This window comes from Eublepharis macularius, chromosome 1 (assembly GCF_028583425.1).
Source record: "Eublepharis macularius isolate TG4126 chromosome 1, MPM_Emac_v1.0, whole genome shotgun sequence".
NCBI classification, from domain to species: domain Eukaryota; kingdom Metazoa; phylum Chordata; class Lepidosauria; order Squamata; family Eublepharidae; genus Eublepharis; species Eublepharis macularius.
The window spans coordinates 74,745,166-74,767,091 of NC_072790.1; positions in this window are offsets into that span (position 1 = coordinate 74,745,166).

A 21,926-nucleotide genomic window follows, 5' to 3' on the forward strand; every position below is an offset into this window, starting at 1 on the left:
CTGGGGAGCATCTTCCATGCAAAACACCCATTTGTTCCAGCCAAACACTGGGAGGGGAGCAAATACCAGGTAACTGTAGTTCCAAGTTAGGTTAGAAATTGTGCCCAGAGTTCTCCTGGAATTACAAGTGATCTTCAGACTACAGAGGTCAGTTCCTTTGGAGGAAATGGCAGTTCAGCTGGTAGACTCTATGGAATGGCATCCCCACTGAGCTCCATCCCCTCCCCAAACTCCTCTTTCCCAGGCTCCCCCCACCAAATCTCCAAGAATTTCTCTAGCACCAGATGGCAGCTGTATCTTTGAGGCAGTAAGTTTGTGTGGTTTATGGGCAGAGGCATGGAATAGGTTGAATTAGCATTTCTGATGCTGCTGCTTGCTGAAAGGTACCAAAGCTGGGAAAGCTTTGGATAGTATTTAAGGTAATTTAATGTTAGAATTTCATGAAAATGCTATTTTGATTTAAAAATTCTAGTTTCTGACATGGGTCGCTTCCACACGTCCTTAATGAGACCGCCTGCTAACAGAACTTTGGCAGGTTATCTCACTCATTACATATGTCTTCGTTCCCCATGTGCGAGCAGGTCGTCATGATTCCGGGTTTTGAGCGTTTTTTGTGAAACTTGTTTTGTTCCGTTTTTATTTTTGATGCTGCTTTTTCCGCAGCATCAATGCATCTGGAGGCTTTTTTGCGTTTTTGAAGTGCCCTCCCACAAATCCCCTCCTCTTGCCATTACCCCACCCACACAAGCATCTGGCTCACATGTGCAAGTATAAGTCCTCCTCCCCTTTTTTAAAAACTTTTTTTTAAAATTAATTTTATTAAGAAACTTATAACCACCAATACAGAAAAAGAATGAACAAGAGAAACAATAACAATAATATTATAAAATAACAGCTAAAGCATTAAGTTACAAGGTTTTCAAACTTGTACTAACTATGATAAACACCAGAAGAGTTAACTTTCCAAAACCATCCGATATAAATGATTTGAAGGAGAGATATCCTTACTAGTGATAAATTCGAGGAAGAGCCACCATTTATCAAAAAAGGATGAAGTAAAAGAATGGTTGATTTTCGTATGTATATTAAATGTTATTTTCTCTAAAATGAACTGGTCCCAAACTTTTATGTTCCATTGCTCTAAAGATGGAAGAGTTTTATGATTCCATCTTGCTGCCAGTAACGTTTAGGCCACAACCAATAAGCTGCCAATCAATTCATGTCTGACTGATGGAATATTTGAGTTTTGCCATAAGTCAAGAAAAATAAACTGTGGGTTAAATTGGAGATCGTATCCTGTAATATCCTTTATTTGGTTGAGTATTTCCTTCCAGAATCCCATAACCTTTGGACACTGCCACCAGCAATGCGCAAAAGTGCTGATCTCATCACATCTTCTCCAACAGGTAGGTGAGCTATTCGAGTGTATCTTGAATAACTTTTGAGGTGTGAGATACCAGTGAGTTAATATCTTGAAAGTTTGAAGCTTGGTACGAATTACTTGGGAGGTCATATATTTGGAGGACTGTATACTTTTCCATTGATCTTGGCTAAATCATGCTGCCAGCTCTCCTGGTAAGAATAAAACTTTGGTTTTGACAATTCTAGAATTATCCTATAGATCTTAGATATGATACCTTTTCTCTTGGTCTCGTTATTCAAAATTACTTCAAGATGAGTTTCTTGGCTTTGCATATTTTTTGTTAGATTTATTTGATTGGCTAGATGCTGTAGTTGTAGATATAAAAACCAAGAAATTGGGTTTTGTAAGCGGGTCTCTAGAATTTGCTTTGTTACTAAGCCATTATGGGAGGCAATGTCCACCAGTCTTATATTATCTAGGATCAAGTGCTTATTAAACTGAGACTTTTGAGTAGCTTTGCAAGACCACAAGTGAGAATGAATAGTAGAGAATCTGGACGTTATAGGTAGTAATTTGGATCTATATTTGTCCCATCTGGATAGAAGATTCATTAATAGTATATTATCGTATACACTTCTTGGGCATACTTTACGTGTACACCATATAACTTCTTGCAGCATTAAAGGTTTGCACAACGGATTTAAAATATTTGACCAAGCATAATCTACTTTGTTGCCCAAGATTTGAGTTATTTTAGCCAGTTGAATGGCTTCTAAATATAGAGAGATGTCGGGGTTTTTTTACTTTTTAAAATGGTCCATGTGCTATTATGATGCAGTGCTTGCTACACTGGATCACCCAGCAATCAGACAATCAGTTTAGGAGCAACATTGGGAACAGAATGCCATTTCTGATTTTATTTCAAACTAGCATTAAAGCCTGTTATTTTGGAAAATATAACAGCTCCTAGCAGTGCTTCCCCCCCATTCCCGCACCTCTCCCCGCAGCATCAGTCAAGAGGGGGATGGGGAAGAGAACAGGGGCTCCCTCCTCCTCTGATCCCTCAGCCACCACTTGGCTTGTGACCGGCCCTCCCAAGACCCCATGGAGGTGGTGGGGAGCACCACCCCTGCTGCTGAGGAACATTGGGAGGGCCTCGCTGCCACACTGAGCCTTCCTGCGGCCTGTGCTGAGCTCTCGTTTTGCCCCCACTTGCTTCTTATCCCTGCATACTGCACCTCCATGGGGATAAGGATTAAGTGCTAGGGAACATGGTTTGCCTTTTATATAGTAGGATATGAAATCGTGCGATTGCACTACTCTATTGTTTGCATATTTATTAAACACTTTTGCATTTAAAACTTTGGAAAATCAGCAGTAGAGAATGGAGTACTACGCATACCCAGTACCTACAGAAACTGAAAGATAGGACAATATAGTGCAATTCCACATGCACTCAAAAATAAAAAGGCAGGAAATTTGGGTGGGACTGCACCAACATCATTTGTGATGAGGTGCAGAAAGAACATGTTTTCTGTTTTGGGACCTTTTTTCCTTCCACTACGAACACACACAAGAAACACACGAGGACGCTGCGTATGGAAGGTGAGTTACGAAAGCGGGTTGGGAAAACTCAGCTTCAGGACAGAGAAAGCCCAGGGAAAAAAAGGAAAATGTGGAAGCAACCATGGATTCTTCCCATTCAGAATGAAACTGCACTCATTGTTTCCTCCAAGCATACCAAAAAATCAACAAAAGTATTGTTAAAATTGATGTCTAATTGTTTGAAATATTTTAATCCTGCCTTACTAATAAGATTCAAGGCAGCAGTCTATACATTAAAAGGGAAAATAATGCATAAAAGGAGATTAAATGGCATAAGGTTGTGAAAGAAACAAAAAAGTTGGACTGATCACCAGCAAGAAAAATGGGTGGAATGAAAAGATTTACAATTACAAAATAAAACAAATAAAAACAGACATGTTAATATACTTGCTACTCTGGTGTCAGATTTAGGAGCAGATATTTTAGGCTAGTATACTGGAATGCCCTGTACCATTGCATGGCATAGAAGGGACTTTTGGAATGCTGAATAACTTTGGAATTCTGAATAACCATTAATGTTCTGAAGTTAACTAGCAAGTATATAAAACAAAATCCAATAATTTGCAAACATTCTAATATTGTCAATACTCAGTATGAAATTTTGAGGGGGGAAAGGCATGAAAAAGGATTCTGAAAGTGTGGAAAAAGGAAAATAATGTATTATAATCTCCCCACCACTACTCACACCAGCTAACCAGGAGCTATACAGAAAAGCACCACAGACATATTTGAGGTTAAGAATAGCCACATTACATCATCTTTTACACAATGCAGTAGTGGGAAATGAGGCCTTGGGAGACAGATAAATCACAGCCAGATTTGGTAGGAAATGCCTAGACTGGAAGCTTCTTAGCAAAAGTCTAGAAGAGATTTGAGTACTTCTTTCTTTCCAGTTTAACAATTGGTAAAGAAATACTAGAAGAAAAAACTTATTTGCAGAAGATAAACTGGCAAGGTCACACAAAAGAATAAAACATTATAATGGCCCATTTGGTTAAAAAGTAAAATACAGCACACTTTTTTTGGTATGTTACAGAAGCAATGTCACATGATGCTCACAGTTGAAATTTTCAGGGAAAGGGTTTGGTGGAACTAGATGTAACATGAAAAGTAGAACATATGTTTTAGCTAAGGTTGCCAACTCTGGCTTGGCAAATTCTTGGAGATTTAAAGGAGGCCAAGGTTTAGGCAGGGGAAGGAACTCAGCACAGAGATGTAATTCCATACAGTCCACCCTTTAATGCTGACATTTCCTCCAAGGAAACTGATCTCCATAGTCTGGAGATCAATTGTCATTCCAGGAGAACCCCAGGCTCTAGTTTAGCATGCCCTCTGATAAGAACTTTCTGTGACCGAAGTCTGACTGCAATATAACTGAATAACATTCACCCCCCCCCCCAATTATCCTTCTTGAATATTAGAAAAAATGTGATTATTGGCTTTGATCTAGAGTCTTGTTTCATGGCACTTTGAGCAGGGAGGTTGCCCGCCATACTGGCAACCTGGTATCCCTAAACTGGAGGTTACAAAAATAGTTTGGGTTGCTCATCACAGGAAGGGAGAACTGGCAAGCACCTCTTGAAACCATCCATTAGGGTTGCCAGATCCCTTGACTCCCCCAGTGGGGGATTGGGAGCCTGGCACTTACCCTGCCTTGTCCTGGGTCTTTTTCTTCACGCACATGCATTCCCGGCTTGCGTGATGACATCATCACATGGGTCAAAGGTGGCCACACGGGGCAAAGGGCGCTCCCCGCAACCACCAAGTGGCACAATTCAGCCCGAAATGGGCCCATTTTGGGGCGCTGCGGGGTGCAATTCAGGCCGCTGTGGCTGCAGGAGCATGCCACGACACCTGGGGATGCAATCCACCACCAGGGGGTGCTCTGGGGAGCATGCCCCCACTGGCCAAGTAAGTGGGCACGGGGGTAGGAAGGGTGGGAGCAGGGGATCCCTCGCTCCGGGTGGGGGAATGGCAGCCCTCCCATCCATTGTTTTCTGGGTTGAAGGATAGGTGGGGGAGAGTTCTCTTGGTGCTGAGCAGCATGAACCAAATGTTTAATTGCCTGTGCAGCACATTAGGACTGCCTACTCCATTGCAAACCTATACAACTGTTACAGTCATCATCCAAGGCCCTGCTTCAGGTGCCTCCACCTTCTGAGAGTGGGCTGGTGACAAACCAGGAGAGGGCCTTCTTGGTCACAATAGCAACACTCTGGAACTCTCATCTGTCCCTTTATGTTGCCATCTTCTGCCAGAGGGAGAAGGCTGTGTTTGTTTTGCCTGCCATTACTTCAGTGATCCTGCCTTATTGCCTTGTTTTTAATGGATGTTTTTATGTATTTTATTGCATTGTATGTGTATTTTAACTTGGTTTTACTTGTTTGAATGAGGTGTTTTTGTTTGGTTTTAATGGTTTTAAGATGTTTTTATTCTGCATGTTTTTCCTCTCTTAGCTACCTTGGTGGCCCTGATATTGACAGAAAGGCAGAGTATATAATTTTTTAAAAAAATGGGGGAGGGGAATAAGGCTTCCTGTGTAGGCTAGGATCAACAAAGACAGCAATTAAGCAGGCCAAGTTTGGAACCAGAATGAAGTTACTTTCTTTTTCTACCAACATAGTTTTATTGTTACTAATAATCTAATGTTGCTACTAGTGTTTTTAATGTTTCATGTTCCTAACTAATTAATGTTTCTATCTTTTCTAAAACTTATCTTATTTGGATAATATTTTCACCTTTTCCCAGCTAGTCAAGTTAGTGCAGGGTTTTTGTTGTTGTTGAATTACTTCCTTCTTATCCTAACAAAAACTTTTTAATAGAAGAAAGAAATCTTAAGAGTTCTCTGAATTTGAAATCATGTAAATCACAAGGAATTATGCATCTAATGTGGACTCACTGGAAACGGTGCTAGATTTAGAATGTGTGCAGTGAGATTTGAATTTTTACATGGCATCAAGAACTCACAAGGTAGCTTTGGTTGCCATTTTTTTCCTTGACAGAGAAACTATACTTTTTACACTGCACAACACATAGAAATTTGGCAAGTCCTACCTTTTTCATCTCATGCTAGAAAAAGTGACACCTGTTACATTTCTGCCTATTTCCTTCTGTACGTTTTTGTTTAGGTGGTAAAGGCACAAGACCTCTGCCATCATAATGAATATGAAACTTTCCAGGAAGCCATACTATGTCTTTCTCTTTTGCTAAAGCAAGAATTGTAATCCAATAGAGTTACCTCTGACAATATGCTAACAACTGACTTACACTGAAATTTGCTCATGTGAGCATTCTGCATTGTGAGAAGTGTTGCAAGCTTGGACAAGATCATGGACCCTATGGAGAGAAAAATCACAAGCTTTAAGAAACTGTGCCAGAGGATTTGCATATGCTTAATGCTTGTCTCTAGATCTGCCAAGCCTCCCACTATAGCAGGAAGCCCCCTGTTGGCAGCCCTCTTTGCCCACCACTGCTCTGAGTGGCGGTGGGAGAATTTAAAAAAAAAAAACTCTGGCATCATCTGCACCGCTACTCACTTTTGGGAAAAACCTGGAAGTGATAATGGGGTAGCTCTAGGAATCACTGGTTTTACCATAGAGTTTTCAGCAATTCCTAGCACTATCCTGTGTCCAGGGTTTTCCCCACAAGTGACTTAGTGGTGCACAGGACACCAGGCCTGCCCCATGCCCCTACCTCCAAGCCTCCTACCTGTTGCCACCCAATTCCCTTTTCTTATATGCCTGGTCCCTATGGGTTGTAAACCATAGACAGAGAACTATATGTTAATTTAGTCAATTTTGGATTTTAGTCAATTTTGAGTTTTAGGAACAGGATCATTACTGAGTGACTATCTTGTATACAAGTTAACTTTATTTCTCAAACTGAATCAGAATGATTTCCAAATTAAAATGTAAGCAGGGCTTCTCTCTCTGTCTGAAGTATGTGAGGAAAAAAATTGGCCTATTCATTAAAAGCCAGTGTGGTGTAATGCTTACAGTGTTGGATTAGAATCTGGAACACCTATGTTCAAATCTACACACTGCCTTGGAAGCTTGTCGGGTGATCTTGGGCCAGTCACAGAACTCTCAGTCTAACCTACCTCAAAGGGTTTTTGTGAGGATAAAATGGAAGAGAAGAAAATGATGTAAACTGTTTTGGGTCCTTGGGGAGAAAGAAGGAATGTAAATGAAATCAATAAATAAATAGTTCAATTTTATCCTCTAGGTACAAGCAGCTCACAAAATATATTCTATTACCCAGACTTTTTTTTGTGATGTCACCAGTTATAGTTCTGATACGATCTAATTCCATGACTGGTCCTCCTGTAAACACAGAGCCCCATTTCCACAGATGCAATCATGTTAGGTTTCTTCAAAAGTACTAGCACTAAGGATGGGATTGCCGATTGTGTGTTGGGAAATTCCTGGAGACTTGGGCATGGATCTTGAAGAAAGTGGGGTTTGGAGAGGGGAAGGACCTCAGCAAGGTATAATGCCATCATTTCTACCCTCCAAACTGGCTAATTTTTCCAGGAAAACTGATACAGCATGCGTAGTGGTTAGAGTGTTGGACTAGGATCTGGGAGAACCATGTTCGAATCTCCCCTCTGTAACGAATGCTCACCGGATAATCTTGGACCAGACACATAATTTCACCCAGAGGGTGTTGTAGAAAGAAAATGGAGGAGAGGAGAATTATGTAAGCCACTTTGGGTCTCCACTGGGGAGAAATGTGGGTGTATAAATAAAGTAAATAAATACATAAATATCTGTAGACCAGAGATCATTTGTAATTCCAAGAGAATTCCACCCACCACCTCCCAGACACTGCCAACCCTAACGGAGGATGAAGTACGTGCCATGTGATATGGAGTGCCTGCAAGTTTTCCAAAGGAAAAAATGGAAGAATATAAGCAGACAGAAATGGCTTATTTTGAAACCGCTATATATCACATTACATTAAAAGGTATCTCAGCCCTTGTTTGCTTACTCACCTGCCCTTACTTGCCACTACTTGATCTTCAGATCCACATTGTGTAGGTCTGTGGTTTCTCTGTGAAGAAGCCAAATTCAACAAGAGAAATGACTGATCAGACACAGAATTCACAAGGAACCTGCTAACAGTGTGTTGCCACACATAATTTATCTGGAAAGTAGAAAGAGGGGAGGTGAGTTTACTGCTGTCACTTTCATTTAAACTAATTCTGACTGACAGTCCATTATTGGTAGCGCTATCTTGGAATGTAATAGCTAGTAATAATAAGCAATACCCAAACAACAGAATATTGTGACATTTTAGTTCGCATCAAACTATCACAATAATGTATTGAAACTATGAGTAAGGACAGTTTCCTTTGTGTGCTGCTAGTAGGCTTTCCAGAAACCCCTGTTTAATGTTTTTGGGATCACAGATAAACAGTACCAGAATGATGGATGACTTCATCATATAAAAGCTGGTTTTATATATTCATCATTCTGATATCAAACAGATTCAATACATTCTTCTTACTGCTGACATGAAACACTTAGGGAAGTAGACAGGAGGAAGAAAAGAGGACCAAAAACAGCCACAAAACTAACATCTGTAAGTTGGCCACAGAACTCATCTTTGACAAAGGGCTGACAGATTAAACATGCTAGATTTCCTTTAAAGCTGAAAGCATCCTCCCTAGTCCATTCAGGATGAAGCTGTGAAGAAAACATTGAGAGCAGATAGAAGATGTCAGCCCTCTCCAGATAACTTTTAAGGCCTACCACCTCCCTTCTTACTGAATGGGATCCATTTCACCAGCTGGAATCTCACTCCACTTAGCCTGCCCTGAGATAAGGAGTGGCCTTAACCACAAACAGCTTTCACAGAACAGGGTGCAGTTACTGCTTCAAGCAATAGTAATTTAGAGACAGAGACACCTACCGCTTGGGATGGAGAGAGTCCAAGTGGTAGCTAATGTTGTTCTTCCCTCACAGGGTCACATCCTTTTATCTAGAGGCTTCACATTCTTGGGATTAATGTTTCAGCTTTTTAATAGTGTGAGTCTGATTGTGATCAGCAATGCCTCTTATCCTCATCAAATATGGTATTAATCTCTGGAAGGTTTAAAATTCCCGGAGGCTGGGCTGAGCAGATTTTTATGAACTGTGTTATAAATAATATCAGTTTACGCTAGACTTTGGTTTTGTTTCTCCATATTGCCCCCACTTAGAAAGAAGAGAGAATAGACCATTGCTTGGTACTGCTTCCAGACGATGGCTTGGATCCTGTGATGCACAAGAAGAAATATAAAAGCAAAGTTCCACTTGCACAAGATCTTGGGCACCATCTAATGCTTTCCTCTCTGTGTACTGTAGCATCCAGAAATTGGTTACACAAGATCTTGTGCAGGCAGAAATGGGGATAAAATAAGATTGGTTTAGTGTAAGCAGCTACCACGAACTTTTCCTTGCGTTTCCACTTTTGCAAAAGCTCTAGCACAAATAGAAATTTTACACTGGATCCAACCCAGTTCTTACAACTTTAATAGAGCTGACAAAAATCACAACATAGCACAAATTAAAGAATTTCCTCACATTGAAGTTCATGACTCCAAGAAAACACAAGTATTTCTGGTTGAGGCCAAAATGGTTGGGTGTGGCTAGCAAACCATTATGTTTTTTGGGGTAGTATCCACATAGGATCCAATGTTAATGTCTATACTCTTGTCAGCTTGTGATGGTTCGCCTGTAGCTTTTTAAATTATAAGGTACTTGCCACTTTAAATGTGCCCATTCCCCTTATATATTTAACAACTATGGGTGTGGTGGTTTGATCTGAATTACTTAGGGCCAAGCTACAAGTGACGAATGACACTTGAATGGCAAGTGGATTGAGTGGAGGGCAAGTGAATGGAGAAATACACTTGCCATCCAAGTGTCATTCGTCACTTGTAGCTTGGCCCTGAGACCATGGCGTGCACAGAATGGAGAGCACCTGAAATTGATTTATTTGGATGAGTGGGTGAGTGTTACCCTTTAGAAATACAAAGAATGTGAAACGTTTGCTCAGGGAGGAAACGCTCATTAAGGAGAAATAACACCACTCATGTATATATTTTTACTTGTAGACAACTTGAATTTATTGTATGGGTGGACACAAGGTAGCCCCTGAGGAAGATAACATCTGTGAAACAAGCTCATTTATCTTTGTCAGCTGCTTGTTGGGCGAACAGGAGGAGAGGGGTCCCTGTACTCCTCCACCTAAAGATATAGAAATCAACAGAAACTACACTATTATGGGACTCAACTGGGTTTTACATCTGTGACATTCCATCAGAGGCTTGAGCGGGGTCTCCCACTAATTGTTTACTTCATTGGATCATCACCTACACGTACCACAGTGTTTTGTCTATATGAGCAGACTTTTCAGGACTGAAATTAAATAAGACTTTATACACACTGTTGGATACTTGTAGAGTTATACGGCCCATAAATTGCACTTATGAGAATCTGTATACCCACACTGATGGTTTGGCTTTTGTATAGAGTCACTATTGGTTTTGTATTTTGAATTTATGACTGATTTACCTATTCATTGAGTGATTCTATATTATAAGAATTTGTATGAATTGTTATTCATTATTCTATTTATGAGTGTGCATTGAATTTTCTATTGATTGTTTTCGGAAACCCTTGTGAGGACTGTGTGGATTTAATTTCCGGAGGTGCCTCTTTTGCTGATATTATAGCAAACCATTATGAGAAACAAAAACTGATCGTCTCTCTACACAAGACTTCTGATACATGTCCTTCATGTGGTGAGAGATGCAATGTTAGCCAGGAAGCATAGTTTTAAATGACAGAGCCGGCAGAGATTGCTCTGGAGGGGATGGATTCTCTCACGGTCCTCCATTACCTCTGGTGTGCTGGACTATCTCCCCTTCCTGAGCCTTTGCCCTGCCAAAGCTCAGTTAATTCAATGTTTTAAGCAGTAAGGGGGGCAGAACAAAGGTTCCAGAAGGGGAGATAGTCTGGCACTCCGAAACTGGTGGGGAGCTCTGAGAGAATCTGTCCCCTCCGGAGCAATCTCTGCTGGCTCTGTCTTTTAAAACTATACTTCCTAGCTACATTTTGAGTCTCCTGGTACTTAACATGTACCCATGCATCTACGTAGAGAGACTCTGAAGAAGCCATCTTCTTGGTAGTGCATTTCATTTTGTTCAATGGGGCTGTGAGGGACAAGAGGTTGTCCTGCCCTGAAAGGTAAAACAGCCACTCAGCTGTTTCATCCCTGAGCCTATGGGAGTGCGGCCCCAGCATCCAAGCACCTTTCAGAGGACATGGAATGTTGGAGGAAAATGCAGCAGTAGCAGTCATGTGGTGTGTGCCTCAGCAAAAGAGCAGGCAGTATCAAGGGTAGCTCTGCCTGGTAGTAGGGCAGTGATTTAACTCTACTTCTGGGTGGGGACAGAGTTGTGACTCGAGGTCTGTCCCTGATGATGAACAGACCTTATTCATTTTAGTCTGATTCTTGGAAACCTGGTTGTTAATCTGGTGGCTAGTAAATAAAAGCTTGTTTGTATTTGAAAGCATATAAGAGAATTAAAATCACAATCTGAAGCCATAACTAACTTAAATTTATGTTCCCAAGCCAAGTTTCTACCTTGAATGTTAAGAGACTTGGGCTGCTGATCTGTTCTTTATAAACAACATGCATATAAATAAATAGTCTTTGTTATTTTTATAAATCTCCTACTTCAGTGATATCTGACTTCTTTTTTACTCAGTCATCACAAAACTTACCTTATGGCACAGAACCCCAAACCCTTATACTCACTACCAAAAGAATATCTAGCAACTGAAAGGAAGGTTTAAGTTTTAAAACAAACCTCGTTTCTCAAAACTATAGGAGGCTGTGTGGGTTCCCTCAGCTGGAAGAAAAAGTTTTATCATGGGGGCTTACTCACAGGAAAGTGTTCTTATGAGTTCAGCCTGAAATGTCCATGATTCACACAAACCCATCAATGGATCCAGAGTTTAAACTCAGTCATCCTAGTTGCAAGTAAGCCAAGTACACTTTGAAACAGACCTTAGTTTAATCCCACATAGTAAAGAAAAAAACAAAATGGGGGAGGACAGAAAAAAACTTGGTTTTGGCCAGAGTGGTAATAACAACATTCCACAAATGGGCTCCAACTTGTTTCATGTTTGCATCTCTGTTTGGATGCTCCCGAACACCATGAACCTAAATAAAGTGACACATGGCAAAACTTAGAACTCATTCTTCTCATATGAAATTGCAACTGATTCATTTTCGTTTTGCCAGTTATTTTTGCCCTCTCCATCCAAGAAAACATTTAAAAATAAACACCAATTAAAAATTGGGTGGCTAATCACAAGATCCCACTGTTCTTTCATCTTTGTGCCATGTGAAAAAAATAGCCTCAGAACCCAAAACGATTAAAACCACATTACATAACAAGCACACAGGAAATTGCAAACAGGTATTTGCTTGCTCAGCAACGTGGTCAAGAGAAAATCCATCCATTCTACCCATCTACCCTGCCTTGATATCAGAAGGCCAGAAGATTTCAGGGTACAAAAAGGCATGGCTAAGAACAACAATATTTGATTTATATACCGCCCTTCAGGACAGCTTAACGCCACTCAGAGCAGTTCATAAAGTGTGTTATTATTATCCTCACGACAATCACCCTGTGAGGTAGGTGGGGCTAAGAGAGCTCTGAGAAGCTGTGACTGGCCCAAGGTCACCCTGCTAGCTTCAAGTGGAAGAGTGGGGAATCAAACCCAGTTCTCCACTTTAGAGTCTTGCTGCTCTTACACCAAACTGGCTCTGGTGGTGCTATGGGGCAACGCTAGAGACTTATTTTTGTAAATGAAAGCTGGGAATCCAGAGGAATTAATAGATAATGTTACTGTATCATTATAACGGTATTACACTCTAGAAAGCTAGCAATTGCCAATTTAAAAAGCCCTTCCAAATGGCAATCACAGGGGCTGGGGCAAGGAGAAATGCCATGTGGACTCTCTGTTGCCAGTATGAATACCTCTGCATTCACAGAGGCAGCCAGCCCTAGAGGAAGAATCACCATCATGTGAAAACATCTCATATAGGTAACATGAATGCTCACCACGTGGTAATATAAAAAGTTATTTAAAGTAGCTTTAATATCCACAAACTGGACAAACAATCTATCCACTGAATGCTGTTGGCTCTTGTAATCACTGACAATAAACTTTCTTGGAATTCCAGAATTTCATATCCTGAATGAGTCTATAATACCCACTAGATAGATTAATAGACAGATAAAGACCTTCAATTGTAATGATGCTTGTGCATTCAACGACCACCACATGTTTTTTGCAGGACTGAGGAAATAAGTCTGCAGCCTACATTACTCTACTAAATATATTTACTGCCTAATTCTACTGCAAAGGGACCATAGAGACATTATGTTCTTTCCATCAAATATTATACATTACTAAATAGAAACCCTACCCTGCTTTCTGTGTGTGGTAAGTCACTTTTTGAACAATCAAACAGAAGCATTTGAAACAACGATAGCAAGTCAATGAAGATATGCAATGATTCCAGTTCCAGCTTGCTCTCAAGACATGCTTTTAATGTCTGAGTGCTGAGGATTAGTCAACAAGAGATCAGGTTTACTCAATATTTATCAAATAAATCATTTCACAGTGAAGGGTACAGGGCTAGAGAATCCAATAAGATGTACTCACTGTCCAATTTCAACTATATTTGTTTTATAATATATTGTTACTATTATATTGGCATTAGATGAACTGGCTGTACGCCTCCATAAGAATTTTTTGGAAAGAAAGGGACCACCGCAAAGTAATCTAAATCATCTCTACATAAATCAGTATAGGATGGAGGAACATGTGTAAGTACAGTTTGTACCAATGCACAGATGCTGTCCTGAAAACACTTTCACAAAATTCTCTGTATTTTCCAAAGCCAGGCCTATGGCTGCCCCTTGAAGAAAATGATGAAAGCCATTTTAAATTATTAGAGTCTCTTCCCAAATAATATAACATCATATCTGAAAGTTTTAGAAATGTGTGGATTATCAAAGCTAGGGAATGACAGAAGGAACACTTGCATCAGTTGCACTGAGTATTGTAAGAGGAACATTACCGACAGTGCAATTACTATGATAACTCTGCATAGGATTTCTAAATTGCTCAGTGTTTCACATAATCCAAATGGATAGTTATTGTAATACACCAGATGTCTCTCTAAGTACCCTCAGATATAATATAGCTCCAATAAGCCACCATATATAGGCCCTTTCCACACGTCCTTAAAGGGACAGCCCACTCACTGAATGTTGGTGGCTTTTCCCCTTGACTACAGATGTCTTCATTTTCAAAACAGTTGCATTTTTGGTGCCTTTTCTGGACCGTGGGAAAGTGCACTCCCAGAAAAGGTACAAAAAAATTGGAAGCCAAACTGCCTGCAACCGTTTTGAAAACAGAGACATTTGGAGTCAAGGGGAAAAGCCGCCAGTGTTAGGTGAGTGGACCTTCCCATTAAGGACATGTGGAAAGGGCAACTGTTAGTTTTGATATCTATATGATGTATATAAGCGGTATTGTGGTGGCATCAAAATAGGTCACACCACAATTGAATTGGATCCTGCTTCCTTCAGTTCTCGCAACCAACACTTATGCATTTACAAGGTTTTTGCCAAATTACCTTTCCACAACAGACCATCTTGAAGCCTATGCATAGTTCCCAAGGCTCCACCGGCCCACAGATGCACTTGCATCTGACAAAGAGAGCTGTGGTTCTCGAAAGCTTATGCTACAAATAAGTTGGTTCGTCTTAAAGATGCTACCGGACTCTACTATTTTGCAACTACAGACGAACACAACAAACTCCTCTGGTTCTAAAAATCTGAAACAAAGCAGAAATCTTTGCTACATCTCAAACTATGGGCCAAGCTACAAGTGACGAATGACACTTGAACGGCAAGTGTATTTCTCCCTGTTCACTTGCGCTCCAATCAATCCACTTGCCGTTCAAGTGTCATTCGTCACTTGTAGCTTGGCCCTATGACAATAAAGAAGATTATAAGCAAAACTATGGGGAATTCTATTTCTCCAATCAGATGGAAGAACAATAACAAGGACTTTGACAGTAAAGAATAGGATACACATTGATTCTGACAAGAAGAAAATTCAGAGGAAAGTGGGCAAAAAACTCCCCAATGGAAGCTCAGTAGCCAGTGCACACACCCTCTGCACTTGTACCTGCAATGAAAGCAATGAACAGAAGTCCCACCTTGCAGAAGCAAGTGTCATGGTTCCTTCAAATCAAAGCTTGTGGTTATTGGGGTCAATTCAACCACACTCCAAGGAGCCTTCTTCCAGCCTAAGGAGCCCTCCTCCAACATAAGGAATAGAAAAGAGCAAGAGTCCAGTAGCACCTCTAAAACTAATTTGTGGTAGGGTGTGAACTTTCATGAGCCACAGCTTACTTCTTCAGATACAGACAGGCTAACACGGCTCCCCATCTTGATCTACCTCCAACTTAAGTCACTCTTCAACAGAAGAGCTACTTTGGATCTGATTAAACAATATGTTAAATGTCAGCTGGGTTGGGGAAAACTCCAGCCCAACTCACATTTAACTTGTGAGCCAGCACTCACCTTAAATATAGTGTGTGTGGCGGGGGGGGGGGGGAGGACTGGCTCTTGAACACACATGTGGCAGTAGAAAAACCTTCCTCATCCTTCTCTTCCACCCTGCATGCTTTCAGTAGCAGAAAAGGGCCGCAGGGGACAGGCTGTTTGTCTTACCTCCCAGGTAAGACAATACCTCCCAGGCAGACATAAGGAAGTGGCAATGAGACAAGCAGCCCACACACACACACCAGCCTTTTGCTGCTAAGAAAAGATGTGGGGTGGAAGGGAGGGAATGAGGAAGCCTCTTCTTCCACTCTGTGAGCACTCAGGACGGAGCTGATTCCCCCCACACACAGTTTTTAAGGTGAGTGCCAAGTCAACATTAAATGTGAATTGATTGGGGGTTTCTCCTAACCCAGCTTATATTTAACATATCATCTAATCAGACCCTTAATTTTGGAGGGAGGCTCCTTAGATTGGAGGAAGATTTCAAACTTGAGCCAAAAGGAAAGGTGGAGTATAAATATTTGAATGAACGAATGAACAAATATTTGCTCAGTGGAATGGTAAGGTAGGGGTCGGATTCACCCCACTATCTTTTTCTCCTGATTCATGACAGCTAGAAAAGTCATTTACTATCACAACACATAAGTGTAGATATTCAAGTGTGAGAGAAAAGCTCTCTGTGTACTCAGAGGCAATTCTTCCAGGATTCAGAACTAGTGTAGAAGAAAACACTTCTGGGCTAAGCCGCAATGAGGTTTTGGCACAAATTAAATAATAAATTCCAGAAAGGTGGCAATATGATCTGTTGAAGCAAATCAAAAAAGTGTCTTGTACTGTAGCATAAGCTTCCTGGCGAGTGCATGATGTGAATCTTCACTCAGCGGCACAGCTACATGAACCAATACAGAGGGGAAGAACTGTGAATAGTGGAGTTGTAGTGGTCAGAAAAGAGACAAAAAGAAAAGAAATTTACATTCCAGGTCCCCCCACCCCATCAAGTCACAGCCAGCTTATGGTGCCCCCTGCTGAGGCTTTCAAGGCAAGGGACATTCAGAGGTGGTTTGCCATTGCCTACCCATTGATAGTAACCTGGACTTCCTTGGTGGTCTCCCATTCAAGTACTAACCAGGGCTGACCCTTCTTAGCTTCTGAGATCGGATGAAACTGTGCGAGCCTGGGCAATCTAGGTAAGGGCATGTTGTGATACTGAACATATTTTTCCATGTTATACTTTTAAAGATTTAATGTTGGGGTGCAAAATGATACCTTGCTTGTGAGTGACAAACTACCTTCACCTGGACTACATTCCCAAAATGCTTCTGCTGAGAGTTGCCGCTCTGTAAACTTCAATTAAATGGAGAGCCAAGCTGCAAGACCAGGACACCTACATTTCCCATCAAACCATGAGGGAAGCTGACAAGTGTCCAACCTGTGTCAGGCGTCACTTGTAGCTTGGCTCTGAGACTGCTCCAAGGGTACAGCCCTCCTAGAATCTCCTCTCAGCTTTAGAATGTAGCCCATGGAAGAACAAGGATAACTTTCTTTTAAGCCTCATACAGAGTCAGCATGGTGTAGTGGTTAGAGAGTAACTATGATCTGGGAGACCCAGGTTTGAATCCCCTCTCTGCTATAGAAGCTTGTTGAGTGAGCTTGGGCCAGCCAGACACTCTCAGACTAACCTACCTCACAGAATTGTTGTGAAGAGAAGGTAGAGGAGAGGAGAATGATGTAAGCTGCTTTGCATATCTACAGGGAAATACGTCTGGGTATTAATAAATAAATACATTCAATGCCTACTAGAGAGTATAAAAATGCCTCACCAAATAACATGTTGCTGCTTTCAGAGAATGATTCATCTAATAAATAGCTTTCTATGTCCTCAATCAGTCAAGTTAATTGAGGTGATTTCTTGCTCACAATAAACTTTCAAAGCATTCCCCTGATACTTCCTTATAAAATAAGTACAAGAAAAAGAGGAATCCCATGTATCCATGCTTCTTACCTCTTTCTTCTAAATAGCACATATGAAGCAGAATGATTAATAGCTTAGGTGCATGATGTTCTTTCAGGACAGAACTAGATGAAACCAGAGGCAAATGTGGGGGGAGTTGTGTGGAAAGGAATCCAGATAGAAAAAATATTTTTAAAAAACATTAGAGTTGCAGAGCAATACAAACCATGAGGCACTAAAGTACATAGAATACATGTTTTATACCTAGCAAGAGAAGGGCATAAAGCCAACAAGGGTTTTTTTTCTTAGAAAAATATGTTCAAGTTTTTCCCACTTCCATGAATTCTTCATAAGTTATTGACCCATTAGACGATAGAAAAGGGGACGCTTGTAGATGACTCTCAGAATGACATTTCTAATGTATTAGTCAGCTGTCAGTTATTGGAATAAGTACAGATTTTGTGCCTAGTTTAGTTTTAGGAAGCCTGTTACAGTTCATTAGGGAAGCCATCAGTGCCATACTGATGGGTTGTTATGATGATTTTCTCATGGAAAATCCACTGAAGTCTGCAAGTAAGCAAAAGATCTGGCCTTCGACTTGCATAGACGTATTCTTTGGAGTCAGCAACTGTTGTAAAAAGAACTTATATTCATATCTCCAGTGTTTGACTCAACAACAAATTGTGATGCAGCATAAATTTTGTGGACTATGGTACACTTTTAGGTGTCATAAAACTCGTGTTTATTTTTGTAACAACATACTAACATGAGGGCCCTAGTGAAATGTTTCATTTCAATAGATTATCATCAGTCTCCCTAGAACAAGAGGTATTTATCCTACATGCAGTTCCTTGAGTTTCTGTTGAAATTTAGAAAGCAATTCCAAGCAGATCTGCTCAGAAGTAAATCACATTTTATTCAATGGGGCTTATTCCCAGGAAAAAGTTCTTAAGATTGCAACCAATATCACTGTATTACTGAAACATCTTGGAATTTCTGATGTTTTAGGTTCTCAAAATGAAAATCTCAGCTGTAACTTTTTATGTGGACGCTGAAGAGTTAATTTTGCAACCATTTGACTAAGTATCTGGTATTTGTTTGTAAATGGAACACAAACCTGCATGAAAGACGATAAATTATCGAGAACCAATTCCTTTGTTGACAGTGTGATACAGTCAGAATCAATGGAAGAATGAACAGATATGAGTCTAATATACCTTTTACTTGTCGATAAAAAGAAGCTAGTATAATGTAGTATAATTTTAAAGGCTGAAGGGAACTTTTTTAAATAGCTGCATTAAATGTCTTATCCTTTGTGACTGCTTTTAATGAAAACTACTGATGCTGAGCTATATGAATTAACTTTCTACTCCCAAATACAGTCCATTCTCACATAGTTATTATTTCATGAAAAGAATGGCTTCACGGAAATGCATCCATTACCTATTTTGTCAGCAAAAATGAATTCCAGGGAAATTGATAAGATTCCTTCCAGACTCACTAGGTGGCGCTCTTCACAGAGCTGAGAATCTTTCCTATGAAGGAAATCCTTAACCAAACCAAAAGGCAGACGTGAGTCTTAGCCCAACAATCTTTATATTATATTGAATAGCTCAAGTTTCCAATATAAATCCCACCATTTGGAACATCATACAGATACTCTGCTTCATCAGCAACTTTCAGGTTTCTGCAGTTCTTTAAATGAGGGCTCTTTCAAAGGGCTGAGGCAGTTCTCTTTCTTGTCCCCAGCCTCCAAACTTTTTTCCCCAAGCCTGTCCTTGTCTCAAAATATCCCCAAAGTTTGTTAAAATGCTTTACAGCACAGAATCTCGATGATCCTGTCTGGTGTATGTTCAGACTGCTTTGACACTGAACAAGTATAGTCCTAGTTAAACCTCTTCTCAGACCGCAAAAGTAGTAACGTAATCTTGAGCTTTTTGAAATACTGGGCTAAAGAAGCTTGATCTGACTGTACTGAATTCAAGAGGATTTAGATCACTGACAAACGGATCAGAAGCTTTGATGTGCTTCCAAGATGCAATAACTGTCCCTTTCTTACCCAGCATATCTAGTATTATGCAGAGAACACTGATATCTGAAAACTGATGGCTGGAAGTAGCAAGCTCTAGAGCTGGAGGCTAGTAAGGGCTATCATTTTTCTGCTGGGGGTGGGTCTTCGGCCAGAATGCTTTTCTGTCACTGCATTCCCATGTTAAGAATAATAGTCCAGGGCAAAAATGCCTTAACTTCTGTCCAGCTTCATTGAGATGAAAGTGCCCGATCAGGAAAGGATCGCAAAGTGGCATGTGGGGATGAAGTCAAGGCACTTCTACCTTAAGATCGGCATCACTTGTACTTCAAACTGGAAAGATAATGGATTGTGCTCTCCTAGTATTCTGCTGACCAGGCTCCATTCTGATTTTTACATCCTTCTTTAAGGGCTTAAATAGCATCCTTTAAAAGATTTTTTTCCCACTGACCCATCCAGTTACTGCCTAGTTTCGAACCTCCCGTTCCTGGGAAAGGTGATTGAGCGGGCAGTGGTGGAACAGCTGCAGCTTTCCTTGAAATATTCTTCAGTTCTGGCCCATTTCAGTCCAGTTTCCATCCAGGCCACAGGACGGTGCTGGTGCTTGTCGCCCTCACAGATGATCTTCGTAGACACCTGTAACAAAGTGGGTCAGCACTGCTGGTGCTGTTAGATCTCTTGGCAGCAGTTGACTATCAAGTGTTGACCCACTGCCTCGCCGATGTAGGGATATGAGGGACTGCCTTACAGTGGCTTTTCTCTTTTCTCCACAGTTGGGGACAGAGGGTGGTGCTTGGGGAGAAGCTATCAGCACAACTAGTCGTTGGTATGTGGTGTCAACTGGCGATCCTCTCCCCTCTGTTATTCAATCTTTATATGTGTCCACTCGCCCAGCTGGTGCGAAGTTTCGGACTGAGTTGTCACCAGTACACTGATGACACCCAGTTCTATCTGTTGATGGCTGGCTGGCCCAACTCAGCCCTGGAGGTACTGATTAGAGCCTTGGAGGCTGTGTCTGAATGAGTGAAACCATGCAATGGTCACCTCCAGGTTGGACTGCTGTAACTTGCTCTACACTGGCTTCCCTTGGGCCTGACCTGGAAATTGCAATGGATCCAGAATGCTGCTGCACATGTCCTAACTGGTACGCCATATAGGGCACATGTTACTCCCGTCCTGCATCAGCTGCACTGGCTCCCTGTGGAATTCCAGATCAGATTAAAGGTTCTGGTTTTGACCTATAAAACCCTGAGCGGACTGGGACCAGCATACCTGTGGGACTGCCTCTCACTGTATGTACACTGGAGAGCACTTAGATCAGCTGATAAGCAATTACTGGTGGTTCCTGGCCCCAGGGAGGCTTGACTGACCTCGACCAGAGCCAGGGCTTTTTTGGTCCTGGCCCCAACCTGGTGGAACTCTCTGTCTTTAGACACTCAGGCCTGCCAAGATCTTCTATCCTTTTGGCGGGCCTGCAAGATGGAGATGTTCTGCTATGAATTTTCTAAACCCCCTTTTAAAGCCACCTGAGCTTGTTTCCATCCCTGCATTTGTGGCAATGAATTCCACAGTATTTGAGTGTTGTTAAAGGAGCTTCTTTTAATTGCCCATCAAATCCACTGGTGACCCAAGTTCTAGTATAATGGAGAGGAAGAAAGTGCTTGCTCTCCATTTTCACCATATCCTGTATAATTTTATAAATCTGTATAATGTCCCCTAGTCATCATTTTTATATAAACTGGGGTGGGGGCAACAAATAACTTCCGTATGAAGGAAGATTCAGAGGGATTCTTGGGAGATAAAATGCAGTGGTTTTGTCTCAGAATTTTACAGCATTAGGATCTCTCTCACACACACACACAGTCCTGGAGATCCAGTCCACAGGTTTTTGTCAAAAGAGGTTTTTAAAAAGAAAAAAAGAGCATGAGAGGGAAAAGTCTGCATCATGAAATCTTGAGGTGTTTCAGGAAAACCATGTGCAGTTGCTGACAACTCCATGAGATTTACTTATTTTCAGCAAGTGAAAAAAACATTACAGACATTATCAGGATTTTTAAAAAGCTGTGAAAAAACTGCCTTGCCTTTGGAGAAATGTTCGTTTAACAGAAACCTGCACGTTGACAGTGAGTTCAGAGCTGTTTGACTTCATAATTGACAAATTCTGTTGAAATGGTTTTGATATAGAAAATGCTTCTATGGCTAGCTATCTTTATAAACTTCTTTAGTCTTTTACCATCACAATAACAATCTTTTAAAATCACTCACTCAAGAGTGGAAGGAAATTTCTGGAATCACTCACCTTGCTGTGGTTTCTGTGCGCCATGCTACAGCA